The sequence below is a fragment of the Pseudophryne corroboree genome, unplaced genomic scaffold, assembly GCF_028390025.1.
Source record: "Pseudophryne corroboree isolate aPseCor3 unplaced genomic scaffold, aPseCor3.hap2 scaffold_804, whole genome shotgun sequence".
Lineage (NCBI taxonomy): Eukaryota > Metazoa > Chordata > Amphibia > Anura > Myobatrachidae > Pseudophryne > Pseudophryne corroboree.
In genome coordinates this window covers 216,088-231,111 of record NW_026970383.1, presented here as the reverse complement: position 1 = coordinate 231,111, position 15,024 = coordinate 216,088, and the positions used below count along the sequence as shown (strand labels likewise).

At 48.6% G+C, this 15,024-nt stretch overlaps 9 non-coding genes across 9 annotated transcripts; 8 read left to right on the top strand and 1 right to left on the bottom strand.

Moving 5' to 3' along the window:
• The first annotated feature begins 867 nt into the window (after positions 1-867).
• On the top strand, positions 868-984 carry LOC135041883 (U5 spliceosomal RNA). The gene has a single exon (XR_010235233.1). It is a non-coding gene; the product is annotated as a U5 spliceosomal RNA (small nuclear RNA).
• A 286-nt stretch (positions 985-1,270) lies between these two features.
• On the top strand, positions 1,271-1,386 carry LOC135041848 (U5 spliceosomal RNA). The gene has a single exon (XR_010235200.1). It is a non-coding gene; the product is annotated as a U5 spliceosomal RNA (small nuclear RNA).
• Positions 1,387-1,661: 275 nt separating this feature from the next.
• On the top strand, positions 1,662-1,774 carry LOC135041890 (U5 spliceosomal RNA). The gene has a single exon (XR_010235240.1). It is a non-coding gene; the product is annotated as a U5 spliceosomal RNA (small nuclear RNA).
• Positions 1,775-6,598: 4,824 nt separating this feature from the next.
• Positions 6,599-6,762, bottom strand: LOC135041771 (U1 spliceosomal RNA). Its single transcript, XR_010235146.1, has one exon. It is a non-coding gene; the product is annotated as a U1 spliceosomal RNA (small nuclear RNA).
• A 144-nt stretch (positions 6,763-6,906) lies between these two features.
• On the top strand, positions 6,907-7,022 carry LOC135041846 (U5 spliceosomal RNA). The gene has a single exon (XR_010235198.1). It is a non-coding gene; the product is annotated as a U5 spliceosomal RNA (small nuclear RNA).
• Positions 7,023-7,292: 270 nt separating this feature from the next.
• Positions 7,293-7,408, top strand: LOC135041885 (U5 spliceosomal RNA). The gene has a single exon (XR_010235235.1). It is a non-coding gene; the product is annotated as a U5 spliceosomal RNA (small nuclear RNA).
• Positions 7,409-7,694: 286 nt separating this feature from the next.
• On the top strand, positions 7,695-7,809 carry LOC135041875 (U5 spliceosomal RNA). Its single transcript, XR_010235225.1, has one exon. It is a non-coding gene; the product is annotated as a U5 spliceosomal RNA (small nuclear RNA).
• Positions 7,810-8,084: 275 nt separating this feature from the next.
• LOC135041869 (U5 spliceosomal RNA) lies at positions 8,085-8,200 on the top strand. The gene has a single exon (XR_010235220.1). It is a non-coding gene; the product is annotated as a U5 spliceosomal RNA (small nuclear RNA).
• Positions 8,201-10,639: 2,439 nt separating this feature from the next.
• On the top strand, positions 10,640-10,752 carry LOC135041889 (U5 spliceosomal RNA). The gene has a single exon (XR_010235239.1). It is a non-coding gene; the product is annotated as a U5 spliceosomal RNA (small nuclear RNA).
• The last annotated feature ends 4,272 nt before the right edge of the window (positions 10,753-15,024 follow it).

Below are 15,024 nucleotides of genomic sequence, written 5' to 3'. Positions count from 1 at the left end.
GGAGCTGCTCGTGTGCGCCCAACACGTCTGTCTGACTCTGCCTTCAAAAGTGAGTTGACTGACTGTGTGCCTACTTCTGCAACCCTGCCGTGCCGCCGCCCCCCCACCTCTGCGATCATAACACATTCCACTATGTTATGTGGGCTATGTGCAGCCTGCTGCCGCCTGTGCTCCTGAGTCCGGGGTCCCGGGTCCCACAGTATCAGCCTATCACTGACTACCCGCCGCTCCCCCACGCGATGGTCTCCCGCGTCCCCCCCCATCACCCCTGCATTTGGGCACAGGGCACATGAAGGAGAGTCACCCGCTGGCCTGGTCCGCTCCGCATCACTGACTACCCGCCGCTCCCCCACGCGATGGTCTCCCGCGCCGCGTCCCCCCCCCCATCACCCCTGCATTTGGGCACAGGGCACATGAAGGAGAGTCACCCGCTGGCCTGGTCCGCACTGCTGCCGCATCGGGCGCCGCCTCTCCCTACAATCCAGTGCAAATTGTTATCCGCGCTACCCCCCCAATCCCGCGACCGGCTCCCGCATCAGTACCTGCTGCTGCCTCTTTTTGTGACAAGCGCCCCCACAGCTATTAGGCTCCCGCTGCACACCCCCCCCCCCCCCCTCCCCTCCTGTTAGCTTTAATGTAAGTTTATTTGCATAACAATGACAGTAAATGTTTGTTTCTTTTCAAACAGAACTTTCTTGACCATGCTACTTGCTTGAAAGATCTGGGAGCACATGGAATACAGTACAAACCATGCTTATAGCAAGGAGAAGCCAGGTGAGAAATCTGCTTTCATTCAAATTGGGCGCTCACTTTGATCTGAATGAGGACTGCTGGCACAGCACTCAGGCGACAGGTGGAATCTTGGTCATGCTCTGGTTTCTCTTCAGAACGAACAAATCTTTCGCCTTTTATTAAAGATTATCCGTGGAGAGGAGCAAAACTGAGTTTTATCTCAATTTTTGCATGCCCCATATTATTGGGGTTTCTTTTATCAGTTTAAAGACAGAACGAGTGTGCTTTCTTGTTAGCTTTAATGTAAGTTTATTTGCATAACAATGACAATAAATGTCTGTTTCTTTTCAAGCAGAACTTTCTTGACCATACTAATTGCTTGAAAGATCTGGGAGCACATGGAAAAGAGTACAAACCATGTTTATAGCAAGGGGAAGCCTGGTGACAAATCTGCTTTCTTTCTTTCAAATTGGGTGCTCACTTTGAGCTGAATGAGGACTGCTGGCATGGCACTCAGGCGACAGGTGGAATCTTGGTCATGCTCTGGTTTCTCTTCAGAACGAACAAATCTTTCGCCTTTTACTAAAGATTTCCGTGGAGAGGAGCAAAACTGAGTTTTATCTCAATTTTTGCATGCCCCATCTTATTGGGGTTTTATTTTATCTGTTTAAAGATAGAACGAGTGTGCTTTAATGTAAGCTCATTTGCATAGAAATTACAGTAAATGTTTGTTTCTTTTCAAACAGAACTTTCTTGACCACACTAATTGCTTGAAAGATCTGGGAGCACATGGAAAAGAGTACAAACCATGTTTATAGCAAGGGGAAGCCTGGTGAGAAATCTGCTTTCTTTCATTCAAATTGGGTGCTCACTTTCAGCTGAATGAGAACTGCTGGCATGGCACTCAGGCGACAGGTGGAATCTTGGTCATGCTCTGGTTTCTCTTCAGAACTAACAAATATTTCGCCTTTTATTAAAGATTTCCGTGGAGAGGAGCAAAACTGAGTTTTATCTCAATTTTTGCATGCCCCATATCATACCTCCCAACTGTCCCGATTTTCGCGGGACAGTCCCGTTTTTTGGGGACTGTCCCGCTGTCCCACCTGCGGGCCGCAGTGTCCCGCGGTGGGGAGGACAATTGGGAGGCTCTGTCTGTCGCTGCCCTGCTTAGCAGAGCAGCGGTGAATAGACGCTGTGCGCATGCGCACAGCGTCTATTCACTGAAGTCAGAGGGAGAGGTGGCATGCCAGCGGCTCACAAAGCGCTGGGCATGCCCCCTCAGTGCCGAAAACGGGGGCGTGACTCGCGATCGCGGGTCCTCCCGCGAAGCCACGCCCCCTTTTACTTAGGCCACGCCCTTTTGGGAGCGCGCGCGACTTCGCCGCGCGTGTGTCCCTCTTTGCGAGCCGACAAAGTTGGGAGGTATGCACATATTATTGGGGTTTCTTTTATCAGTTTAAAGACAGAACGAGTGTGCTTTCTTGTTAGCTTTAATGTAAGTTTATTTGCATAACAATGACAGTAAATGTTTGTTTCTTTTCAAACAGAACTTTCTTGACCATGCTACTTGCTTGAAAGATCTGGGAGCACATGGAAAACAGTACAAACCATGCAGTATCACAAGAGCCTTTATTTGATCTTTCATGAAGATAGAGCAGAATTGAGGACACGTCAACAATTTCTGCCGAAGGTGGTTCATCTTTCCACATGGTGCCTTTGGCCACTGACACCTTCGTTGAGTCAAAGTCTCTGGCTGTGGTCAGAACTTTGAAAATTTATGTCACCAGAACGGTTCAGATTAGGAAAACAGAGGCTCTGTTTGTCCTGTATGCTCCCAACAGGATTGGGTGTCCTGCTTCCATGCAGACCATTATGCGCTGGATCTGTGGTAAGATTCAGCATGCTCATTCCACGGCAGGATTGCCGTTACTGATTTAGGTGAAGACCCATTCTACTAGAAAGGTGGGTTCATCCTGGGCAGCTGGTCGGGGAGTCTCGGCATTGCAACTTTGCCGAGCAGCTATTTAGTAAACACTTTTGCTAAGTTTTACAAGTTTGATACCTTGGCCGATGATAACCTCAAGTTGGGTCATTCGGTGCTGCAGAGTCGTACGCACTCTTCCACCCGTTCAAGAGCTTTGGTATAACCCCATGGTTCTTAATGTGACCCCAGCATCCTCTAGGTCGTATGAGAAAATAGGATTTTAATACCTACCGGTAAATCCTTTTCTCTTAGTCTGTAGAGGATGCTGGGCACCCGTCCCAGTCCATACTGTGTCTGCATTTATTACTTGTGGTTATACACATGTTGTGTTATGGTTCTGGTCAGCTTTTTGCTGCAATTGTTCATGCCGTTGGCTTGTGTTCTGTTGAATGCCATGTTCTGCGGCATGCTTAAGGTGTGAGCTGGTAAGATGCTCACCTTAGTTTAACAATAAATCCTTTCCTCGAAATGTCCGTCTCCCTGGGCACAGTTCCTATAACTGGAGTCTGGAGGAGGGGCATAGAGGGAGGAGCCAGTTCACACCCTTTGATAGTCTTAAAGTGCCCATGTCTCTTGCGGATCCCGTCTATACCCCATGGTTCTTAATGTGACCCCAGCATCCTCTACGGACTAAGAGAAAAGGATGCCCTTGCGCACTATCCTGACTTCTCCTCCCGTCTGCTTACTTTGTGCCTTCCAACGCACAATGCAAACTACAGGTGGTGCTGCAGGGCCCACACCCTTTTACTTGCCTTACAGAACAGCTCTGGAGCTGTTACAGTGCCCAGCTGCTGCCAGAAATCAGCTTGAATGCTTCAGGGGATGGGGCATGGCCAACATGAGCCCCACACCAAAGGAGGGTGGGGGTGTTTAATGAGAACTAGGGGTCATCCAAGCACTGCAAAAGGCCGCCATGCCCTGCACGCCCCTTTTCTCTTTTCATATGCAGATGAGGGTTCCAGCCAACTTTGGCCCACTGCTTGGATAACATCACTGTATGCAAATCCGTCTGCTGCAGACCTTCCCCCAGGAATGCTTGTACTAGATGTTGCATATGGTTTGATATTTGATGGTGCTTCAGTATTAGGCAGCCTTCCGCCCTCCCATGTTCATCTGAAAAGATGTGGTCTCCCTGCAGTTGTTGTCCCCAGACGAGAGTTCCCTTGTGCTTCCTCAGTTGAATCTCCTTAACTTGACGGGGGAGGGGCTGCCCGAGCAGCCACCCTCCCCAGCCCTATCCCAACTCATACTTATTTTGCATATGAGATCTCTTGATCATGAAGATTGTTCTCACAGGGTGAGGTTCATCCATTATATTTTAAAATAGGAAGGTACAAATTACATATTTGAATTGCATTTATGTGCTGGATTCAAATGTCCCCCCCCCCCCCCTTCCATTCTCAATTGTGCCCGTCAGCAGCTATTCTAAGGTTGCTGCCAATGGGTGTGACACATTAATTTCTTCTGTGGGGTACACTGGACTCCACAAGGATTCACATTGGGGTGTAGAGTAGGATCTTGATCTGAGGCACCAACCGGCTCAAAGCTTTTGACTGTTCCCAAGATGTTCAGTGCATTCTCCTCTATAACCCCGCTTCCATGAACAGGGAGCTCAGTTTGTAGTTGGTGCCTTCAGTAGCAGGCCACTTAACAGGGGCCTGCCTCAGGCAGCCTATTCTTAGCTATAAATTTTGACAAGAAAAGAAGAACTTGTTTTATGAGAATCTACAAGGGCTGCAGCAGGCTAGGTCTAATAGACATCTTTACTGCAGCTTCATCACTCCCAGCGGCGCTGTATACTCCCATGCCCTGGTTGCTGGGTCACTGCAGCGGAGGCTCCGGTTTCATCCTAAGGTCAGTCACACACACACCACCCTTCCGGATCACGAGGCCGCTGATGAAGGGGAGCGTGGCCGTAGGGGGTGGACCGTGTGCGCACAAGCGTGGACACTGATTACTGGGCAGCCGCTCCACTAGCCACCAGGTACAGTTAAGGAGCACAGGTCTGGGGGTTTTTCTCCTATATTAACCCAATTTTGTACTGCCCGCAGCGCATTGTGATAGGTATTAGGGCCTGATTCAGGTTGGATTGCAATCACAATAAGCGATCCAACTGCAAAAATTGCTAAGAGCATACGCATGTGCCTGCATTTTCTGCGGCACCCCGCAGAGAATGCGATCGCCTCTGCCTGTCAATCGGGGCGGGGGGGGGGGATAGGTGGGTCAGCAACACTCCATTTCCAAGTCAGGGATGGAGCGGTGCGGGGGCAAGGCTTCAAAATGGGGTCTGCAACGGAGGAGACACAGGGGGCGTGGTCACAGCGGCTGTATGACATCACATTCAGCCGCTGTGATCACAAAAATGGTGGCGGCTTCCTGCGCGCACATACAGTCTGCACCAGCAGGAGGCTACACCATTTTTTATGATCACGCTGAACTGCAGTGCGACTGCAATTACAGCATGGTCAAGAAGGGAGGCGTCATGCTGGGTGGCCATGCCCTTTCACTGTGCAGGAGCCAGCACCGCTCACACACTAGTCCCCGGGTGCAGCCCCCAACCCCCGGGACACCCGGAGCAACAAAATGTAGATTCAGGCCACCAGGCCATGCCCCTACCTATGAAACCATGCCTCCTTTTTACCATTGCGCTGCTTATCTGCGCGCACTGCATTACAATCTCCCTCGCCACCTCTCTGGGTGTCACCAGTGATAGTGACACCTCTGCCATGCTTGTAGCAGCTGGTCCTAAGATCTACGCCTCAAGCCCTGAGTGTTTGCCCTTGTGACTTGTTGATCATCATAGCGAAGCAGATGCTTACAGAAAACTGCAGGGGCTTAGATTGAAAATATAAAAATTGATAGGTATAAGGTAGAGAGGAGCGGGTTCGGTTCTCCGAGAACCGAATTCCCCACGAACTCCACGTTGTTTACACTGGTCCGAGGCAGGCTCGGTTGTTCCCGCCTGACTCGGAAAACCTGAACAAGGGAAAATGTCATCATCCCGCTGTCGGATTCTCGCGAGATTCGGATTCCATATAAAGAGCTGCGCGTTGCCGCCATTTTTACTCGTGCATTGAAGATAGAGCGGAATGGACGTGGCTATGTTCTCTCAGTGGAATTCTCAATATCAGTGCTCAGTATCAGTGGTTACTTATTGCTGCTCAGTAATACTAGTAGTGTGTCTCTCCTGCTCAGTGTCAGTTCTCAGTAGTATCCTCATCAGTGCTCAGTATCACTGCTCATTGTCTTGTGCTGCATTGTGGTGCTCAGCATACTACAGTACATTACTAATAGTCCAGTGCTGCATCTTGCTGCTCAGTGTCAGTTCTAGTATCCTCATCAGTGCTCACTATCACTGTTTATTGCATTTTGGTTTTCTGTATACTACAGTAACATAGTAATATAGTAACATATAGTAACATAGTTTTTGAGGTTGAATAGAGGCAAATTGCCCATCGTGTTCAACCTGTTTTAAGTTGTGATGATTCTACATTCTTGCTGAATAATGTTTTATGACTAGTTAGCTACTATAACTCATGTTACCCCCGGATTAACCATGTTGATATTTTAAGTATTATAACCTTGGATAGCTTTTTCATTCAGAAATGTATCCATTCCTTTTTTAAATCCAATTACAGAGTCCGCCATTACCACCTTCCCTGGCAGGGAATTCCACATCCTGATTGCCCTAACAGTGAAGATCATAGTATCTCACCTGGCAGGTAAGTAGGAGTTCGGCTAGAGCTGTGGAGGATTGCTGCTCCGGGCACCCCCTGTCAAGTGAAGGAGATCCAACTGAGGCAGCACAAGGGAACTCTCGAAAGAAGAACAAGGCTAGAGGAAGATCTGAGACAAAGAAATCTGACTTTTACCAGAGCTAACCAGAGGAAAGCACAAACACAGTCCCCCACTACCACAAATAATGCAGTCGAGTTTCCCACATTTGGGGAAATCACAGGGGTCAGCATACCCAGAATGCAATGAATGAACCTCACCCTGGGAGAACAATCTTCATGACCATGGTATCTCCTATGCAAAATAAGTATGATTTGGGATAGGGCTGGGGAGGGCCGCTGCTCAGGCACATCTCTGTCAAGTAAAGGAGATTCAACTGAGGCAGCACAAGGGAACTCTCATCTGGGGACAACAACTGCAGGGAGAACACATATTTTCAGATGAAAATCTTGGTCATGCTCTGGTTTCTCTTCAGAACGAACAAATCTTTCGCCTTTTACTAAAGATTTCCGTGGAGAGGAGCAAAACTGAGTTTTACCTCAATTTTTGCATGCCCCATCTTTTTGGGGTTTCTTTTATCGGTTTAAAGATAGAATGAGTGTGCTTTAATGAAAGCTCATTTGCATAGAAATTACAGTAAATGTTTGTTTCTTTTCAAAGAGAACTTTCTTGACCATGCTACTTGCTTGAAAGATCTGGGAGCACATGGAATACAGTACAAACCATGCTTATAGCAAGGAGAAGCCAGGTGAGAAATCTGCTTTCTTTCAAATTGGGCGCTCACTTTGATCTGAATGAGGACTGCTGGCATGGCACTCAGGCGACAGGTGGAATCTTGGTCATGGTCTGGTTTTTCTTCAGAATGAGCAAATCTTTCGCCTTTTATTAAAGATTTCCGTGGAGAGGAGCAAAACTGAGTTTTATCTCAATTTTTGCATGCCCCATATTATTGGGGTTTCTTTTATCAGTTTAAAGACAGAACGAGTGTGCTTTCTTGTTAGCTTTAATGTAAGTTTATTTGTATAACAATGACAGTAAATGTCTGTTTCTTTTCAAGCAGAACTTTCTTGACCATACTAATTGCTTGAAAGATCTGGGAGCACATGGAAAAGAGTACAAACCATGCTTATAGCAAGGGGAAGCCTGGTGAGAAATCTGCTTTCTTTCTTTCAAATTGGGTGCTCACTTTGAGCTGAATGAGGACTGCTGGCATGGCACTCAGGCGACAGGTGGAATCTTGGTCATGCTCTGGTTTCTCTTCAGAACGAACAAATCTTTGCCTTTTACTAAAGATTTCCGTGGAGAGGAGCAAAACTGAGTTTTATCTCAAATTTTGCATGCCCCATCTTATTGGGGTTTTATTTTATCGGTTTAAAGATAGAACGAGTGTGCTTTAATGTAAGCTCATTTGCATAGAAATGACAGTAAATGTTTGTTTCTTTTCAAACAGAACTTTCTTGACTATACTAATTGCTTGAAAGATCTGGGAACACATGGAAAAGAGTACAAACCATGTTTATAGCTAGGGGAAGCCTGGTGAGAAATCTGCTTTCTTTCTTTCAAATTGGGTGCTCACTTTGAGCTGAATGAGAACTGCTGGCATGGCACTCAGGCGACAGGTGGAATCTTGGTCATGCTCTGGTTTCTCTTCAGAACGAACAAATCTTTCGCCTTTTACTAAAGATTTCCGTGGAGAGGAGCAAAACTGAGTTTTATCTCATTTTTTCCTTGCCCCATCTTATTGGGGTTTTATTTTATCTGTTTAAAGATAGAACGAGTGTGCTTTAATGTAAGCTCATTTGCATAGAAATTACAGTAAATGTTTGTTTCTTTTCAAACAGAACTTTCTTGACCACACTAATTGCTTGAAAGATCTGGGAGCACATGGAAAAGAGTACAAACCATGTTTATAGCAAGGGGAAGCCTGGTGAGAAATCTGCTTTCTTTCATTCAAATTGGGTGCTCACTTTCAGCTGAATGCAGGGCCGGTGCAAGGTTCCTCGGCACCCTAGGCAAATCTTCATCGCCCCCCCCCCCCCCCCCCAATGCCCGGCCTCTCAGGTGAAACAGTGCGTAGGTAGCGTCTTCTAAGCTCCTTTTAAGCTTTATAAATATATACAATATACTCCTGTACTTGTGCGCAGCACTTGCGCAGAAATAGCTTAACAACGTTTCGGATGCTTTGATATTGAATCTTTAATATTGGATGTTTTGTCAAAAGATGCAACATTAAAGCATCTGAAAAGTTGATAAGCTACAGTTGTATTTCCGCATATGTGCATACTGTACTTCTTTGAAACATGTGGAGTGCCACCCATAAATACAGGAGTGCCACCCATAAATACATATATATATAGTATATACATACATAATAATTTTGACACATCCTCCAACACCGCTACACCAGTTCCCCAGTCCCCCCCAAGCCCTAGATGCTTGTACAAAGTTAAAAAAAAAAAACCTCTGCAGGGTGGTGTGTTTATTAAATGTGACGTTTCAGGGACCGTATCCCCTATCTTGAAGAAGGGGAACGGTCCCCAAATGTCACATTTAATAAACAACACACCCTGCACAGGGTTTTTTTTTCCACTTTGTACAAGCCTCTGAGTGCCGCCAGCTATTTGGATACCATATGCATGTGAGCATGTACCCTTATGGAGTGACAGAGGAAACAGGTTACTATATATATATATATATATATATATATATATATATATATAGTGGAAAGAAATCAGCGGCACTCAGCAGACTGTTGTAAAGTAAAAAAAGTCTTTAATCCGGTCCATATATAATATCTAAAAAGATCTATCAAGATAGATGTACTGTGTTTATACATAGATGGATATACTGTGTTGTGTGTATATGTGTGTATATATGTGTATATATATATATATATACACACACACACGTGTATATTACTGTGGCCGTTTTATTGTGGCCACCTACAGACAGCTGCCACCTCTCAGGCACTAGAGAGGCGCAGCTGCTGCAGAACCTATTGCCTTTCACATAAATTAAATAAGAAGAGGCAGAGGGGGGGGAAGAAGTGAACCTAGCTACAAGATGCAGGAGGGGGGGGGGAGCAGCGGGAGCCTAATAGCTGTGGGGGAGCTGGTAATAAGAAGAGGCAGAGGGGGGGGGGGGGGAGAAAGAAGTGAACCTAGCTACAAGATGCAGGAGGGGGGGGGGGAGCAACGGGAGCCTAATAGCTGTGGGGGAGCTGGTAATTAGAAGAGGCAGAGGTGGGGGGGGAGAAGTGAACATAGCTACAAGATGCAGAAGGGGGGGGAGAAGTGAACATAGCTACAAGATGCAGAAGGGGGGGGAGAAGTGAACAAAGCTACAAGATGCAGAAGGGGGGGGGGAAGTGAACAAAGCTACAAGATGCAGGAGGGGAGGGGGGGGGGTGCAGCGGGAGCCTAATAGCTGTGGGGGCGCTTGTCACAAAAAGAGGCAGCAGCAGGTACTGATGCGGGAGCCGGTCGCGGGATTGGGGGGGGTAGCGCGGATAACAATTTGCACTGGATTGTAGGGAGAGACGGCGCCCGATGCGGCAGCAGTGCGGACCAGGCCAGCGGGTGACTCTCCTTCATGTGCCCTGTGCCCAAATGCAGGGGTGATGGGGGGGGGGGACGCGGCGCGGGAGACCATCGCGTGGGGGAGCGGCGGGTAGTCAGTGATGCGGAGCGGACCAGGCCAGCGGGTGACTCTCCTTCATGTGCCCTGTGCCCAAATGCAGGGGTGATGGGGGGGGACGCGGGAGACCATCGCGTGGGGGAGCGGCGGGTAGTCAGTGATAGGCTGATACTGTGGGACCCGGGACCCCGGACTCAGGAGCACAGGCGGCAGCAGGCTGCACATAGCCCACATAACATAGTGGAATGTGTTATGATCGCAGAGGTGGGGGGGCGGCGGCACGGCAGGGTTGCAGAAGTAGGCACACAGTCAGTCAACTCACTTTTGAAGGCAGAGTCAGACAGACGTGGTGGGCGCACACGAGCAGCTCCTCTGTTTCTGCTGAGGCACATGATAAAAAAGTGTTCTCTTTCACTTTCGTTCACTAAGCAGTGCCGCCCTCCAGTGGTCGCCGCCCATAGGCAGCTGCCTAAAGCTGCCTAGTGGTAGCGCCGGCCCTGGCTGAATGAGAACTGCTGGCATGGCACTCAGGCGACAGGTGGAATCTTGGTCATGCTCTGGTTTCTCTTCAGAACTAACAAATATTTCGCCTTTTATTAAAGATTTCCGTGGAGAGGAGCAAAACTGAGTTTTATCTCAATTTTTGCATGCCCCATATCATACCTCCCAACTGTCCCGATTTTCGCGGGACAGTCCCGTTTTTTGGGGACTGTCCCGCTGTCCCACCTGCGGGCCGCAGTGTCCCGCGGTGGGGAGGACAGTTGGGAGGCTCTGTCTGTCGCTGCCCTGCTTAGCAGAGCAGCGGTGAATAGACGCTGTGCGCATGCGCACAGCGTCTATTCACTGAAGTCAGAGGGAGAGGTGGCATGCCAGCGGCTCACAGAGCGCTGGGCATGCCCCCTCAGTGCCGAAAACGGGGGCGTGACTCGCGATCGCGGTTCCTCGCGCGAAGCCACACCCCCTTTTACTTAGGCCACGCCCTTTTTGGGAGCGCGCGCGACTTCGCCACGCGTGTGTCCCTCTATGCGAGCCGACAAAGTTGGGAGGTATGCCCATATTATTGGGGTTTCTTTTATCAGTTTAAAGACAGAACGAGTGTGCTTTCTTGTTAGCTTTAATGTAAGTTTATTTGCATAACAATGACAGTAAATGTTTGTTTCTTTTCAAACAGAACTTTCTTGACCATGCTACTTGCTTGAAAGATCTGGGAGCACATGGAAAACAGTACAAACCATGCAGTATCACAAGAGCCTTTATTTGATCTTTCATGAAGATAGAGCAGAATTGAGGACACGTCAACAATTTCTGCCGAAGGTGGTTCATCTTTCCACATGGTGCCTTTGGCCACTGACACCTTCGTTGAGTCAAAGTCTCTGGCTGTGGTCAGAACTTTGAAAATTTATGTCACCAGAACGGTTCAGATTAGGAAAACAGAGGCTCTGTTTGTCCTGTATGCTCCCAACAGGATTGGGTGTCCTGCTTCCATGCAGACCATTATGCGCTGGATCTGTGGTAAGATTCAGCATGCTCATTCCACGGCAGGATTGCCGTTACTGAATTAGGTGAAGACCCATTCTACTAGAAAGGTGGGTTCATCCTGGGCAGCTGGTCGGGGAGTCTCGGCATTGCAACTTTGCCGAGCAGCTATTTAGTAAACACTTTTGCTAAGTTTTACAAGTTTGATACCTTGGCCGATGATAACCTCAAGGTGGGTCATTCGGTGCTGCAGAGTCGTACGCACTCTTCCACCCGTTCAAGAGCTTTGGTATAACCCCATGGTTCTTAATGTGACCCCAGCATCCTCTAGGTCGTATGAGAAAATAGGATTTTAATACCTACCGGTAAATCCTTTTCTCTTAGTCTGTAGAGGATGCTGGGCACCCGTCCCAGTCCATACTGTGTCTGCAGTTATTACTTGTGGTTATACACATGTTGTGTTATGGTTCTGGTCAGCTTTTTGCTGCAATTGTTCATGCCGTTGGCTTGTGTTCTGTTGAATGCCACGTTCTGCGGCATGCTTAAGGTGTGAGCTGGTAAGATGCTCACCTTAGTTTAACAATAAATCCTTTCCTCGAAATGTCCGTCTCCCTGGGCACAGTTCCTATAACTGGAGTCTGGAGGAGGGGCATAGAGGGAGGAGCCAGTTCACACCCTTTGATAGTCTTAAAGTGCCCATGTCTCTTGCGGATCCCGTCTATACCCCATGGTTCTTAATGTGACCCCAGCATCCTCTACGGACTAAGAGAAAAGGATGCCCTTGCGCACTATCCTGACTTCTCCTCCCGTCTGCTTACTTTGTGCCTTCCAACGCACAATGCGAACTACAGGTGGTGCTGTAGGGCCCACACCCTTTTACTTGCCTTACAGAACAGCTCTGGAGCTGTTACAGTGCCCAGCTGCTGCAAGAAATCAGCTTGAATGCTTCAGGGGATGGGGCATGGCCAACATGAGCCCCACACCAAAGGAGGGTGGGGGTGTTTAATGAGAACTAGGGGTCATCCAAGCACTGCAAAAGGCCGCCATGCCCTGCACGCCCCTTTTCTCTTTTCATATGCAGATGAGGGTTCCAGCCAACTTTGGCCCACTGCTTGGATAACATCACTGTATGCAAATCCGTCTGCTGCAGACCTTCCCCCAGGAATGCTTGTACTAGATGTTGCATATGGTTTGATATTTGATGGTGCTTCAGTATTAGGCAGCCTTCCGCCCTCCCATGTTCATCTGAAAAGATGTGGTCTCCCTGCAGTTGTTGTCCCCAGACGAGAGTTCCCTTGTGCTTCCTCAGTTGAATCTCCTTAACTTGACGGGGGAGGGGCTGCCAGAGCAGACACCCTCCCCAGCCCTATCCCAACTCATACTTATTTTGCATATGAGATTTCTTGATCATGAAGATTGTTCTCACAGGGTGAGGTTCATCCATTATATTTTAAAATAGGAAGGTACAAATTACATATTTGAATTGCATTTATGTGCTGGATTCAAATGTCCCCCCCCCCCCCTTCCATTCTCAATTGTGCCCGTCAGCAGCTATTCTAAGGTTGCTGCCAATGGGTGTGACACATTTATTTCTTCTGTGGGGTACACTGGACTCCACAAGGATTCACATTGGGGTGTAGAGTAGGATCTTGATCTGAGGCACCAACCGGCTCAAAGCTTTTGACTGTTCCCAAGATGCTCAGTGCATTCTCCTCTATAACCCCGCTTCCATGAACAGGGAGCTCAGTTTGTAGTTGGTGCCTTCAGTAGCAGGCCACTTAACAGGGGCCTGCCTCAGGCAGCCTATTCTTAGCTATAAATTTTGACAAGAAAAGAAGAACTTTTTTTATGAGAATCTACAAGGGCTGCAGCAGGCTAGGTCTAATAGACATCTTTACTGCAGCTTCATCACTCCCAGCGGCGCTGTATACTCCCGTGCCCCGGTTGCTGGGTCACTGCAGCGGAGGCTCCGCTTTCATCCTAAGGTCAGTCACACACACACCACCCTTCCGGATCACGAGGCCGCTGATGAAGGGGAGCGTGGCCGTAGGGGGTGGACCGTGTGCGCACTGGCGTGGACACTGATTACTGGGCAGCCGCTCCACTAGCCACCAGGAACAGTTAAGGAGCACAGGTCTGGGGGGTTTTCTCCTATATTAACCCAATTTTGTACTGCCCGCAGCGCATTGTGATAGGTAATAGGGCCTGATTCAGGTTGGATTGCAATCACAATAAGCGATCCAACTGCAAAAATTGCTAAGAGCATACGCATGTGCCTGCATTTTCTGCGGCACCCCGCAGAGAATGCGATCGCCTCTGCCTGTCAATCAGGGCGGGGGGGGGGGGGGGATAGGTGGGTCAGCAACACTCCATTTCCAAGTCAGGGATGGAGCGGTGCGGGTGCAAGGCTTCAAAATGGGGTCTGCAACGGAGGAGACACAGGGGGCGTGGTCACAGCGGCTGTATGACATCACATTCAGCCGCTGTGATCACAAAAATGGTGGCGGCTTCCTGCGCGCACATACAGTCTGCACCAGCAGGAGGCTACACCATTTTTTATGATCACGCTGAACTGCAGTGCGACTGCAATTACAGCATGGTCAAGAAGGGAGGCGTCATGCTGGGTGGCCATGCCTTTTCACTGTGCAGGAGCCAGCACCGCTCACACACTAGTCCCCGGGTGCAGCCCCCAACCCCCGGGACACCCGGAGCAACAAAATGTAGATTCAGGCCACCAGGCCACGCCCCTACCTATGAAACCATGCCTCCTTTTTACCATTGCGCTGCTTATCTGCGCGCACTGCATTACAATCTCCCTCGCCACCTCTCTGGGTGTCACCAGTAATAGTGACACCTCTGCCATGCTTGTAGCAGCTGGTCCTAAGATCTACGCCTCAAGCCCTGAGTGTTTGCCCTTGTGACTTGTTGATCATCATAGCGAAGCAGATGCTTACAGAAAACTGCAGGGGCTTAGATTGAAAATAAAAAAATTGATGGGTATAAGGTAGAGAGGAGCGGGTTCGGTTCTCCGAGAACCGAATTCCCCACGAACTCCACGTGGTTTACACTGGTCCGAGGCAGGCTCGGTTGTTCCCGCCTGACTCGGAAAACCTGAACAAGGGAAAATGTCATCATCCCGCTGTCGGATTCTCGCGAGATTCGGATTCCATATAAAGAGCTGTGCGTTGCCGACATTTTTACTCGTGCATTGAAGAGAGAGCGGAATGGACGTGGCTATGTTCTCTCAGTGGAAATCTCAATATCAGTGCTCAGTATCAGTGGTTACTTATTGCTGCTGAGTAATACTAGTAGTGTGTCTCTCCTGCTCAGTGTCAGTTCTCAGTAGTATCCTCATCAGTGCTCAGTATCACTGCTCATTGTCTTGTGCTGCATTGTGGTGCTCAGCATACTACAGTACATTACTAATAGTCCAGTGCTGCATCTTGCTGCTCAGTGTCAGT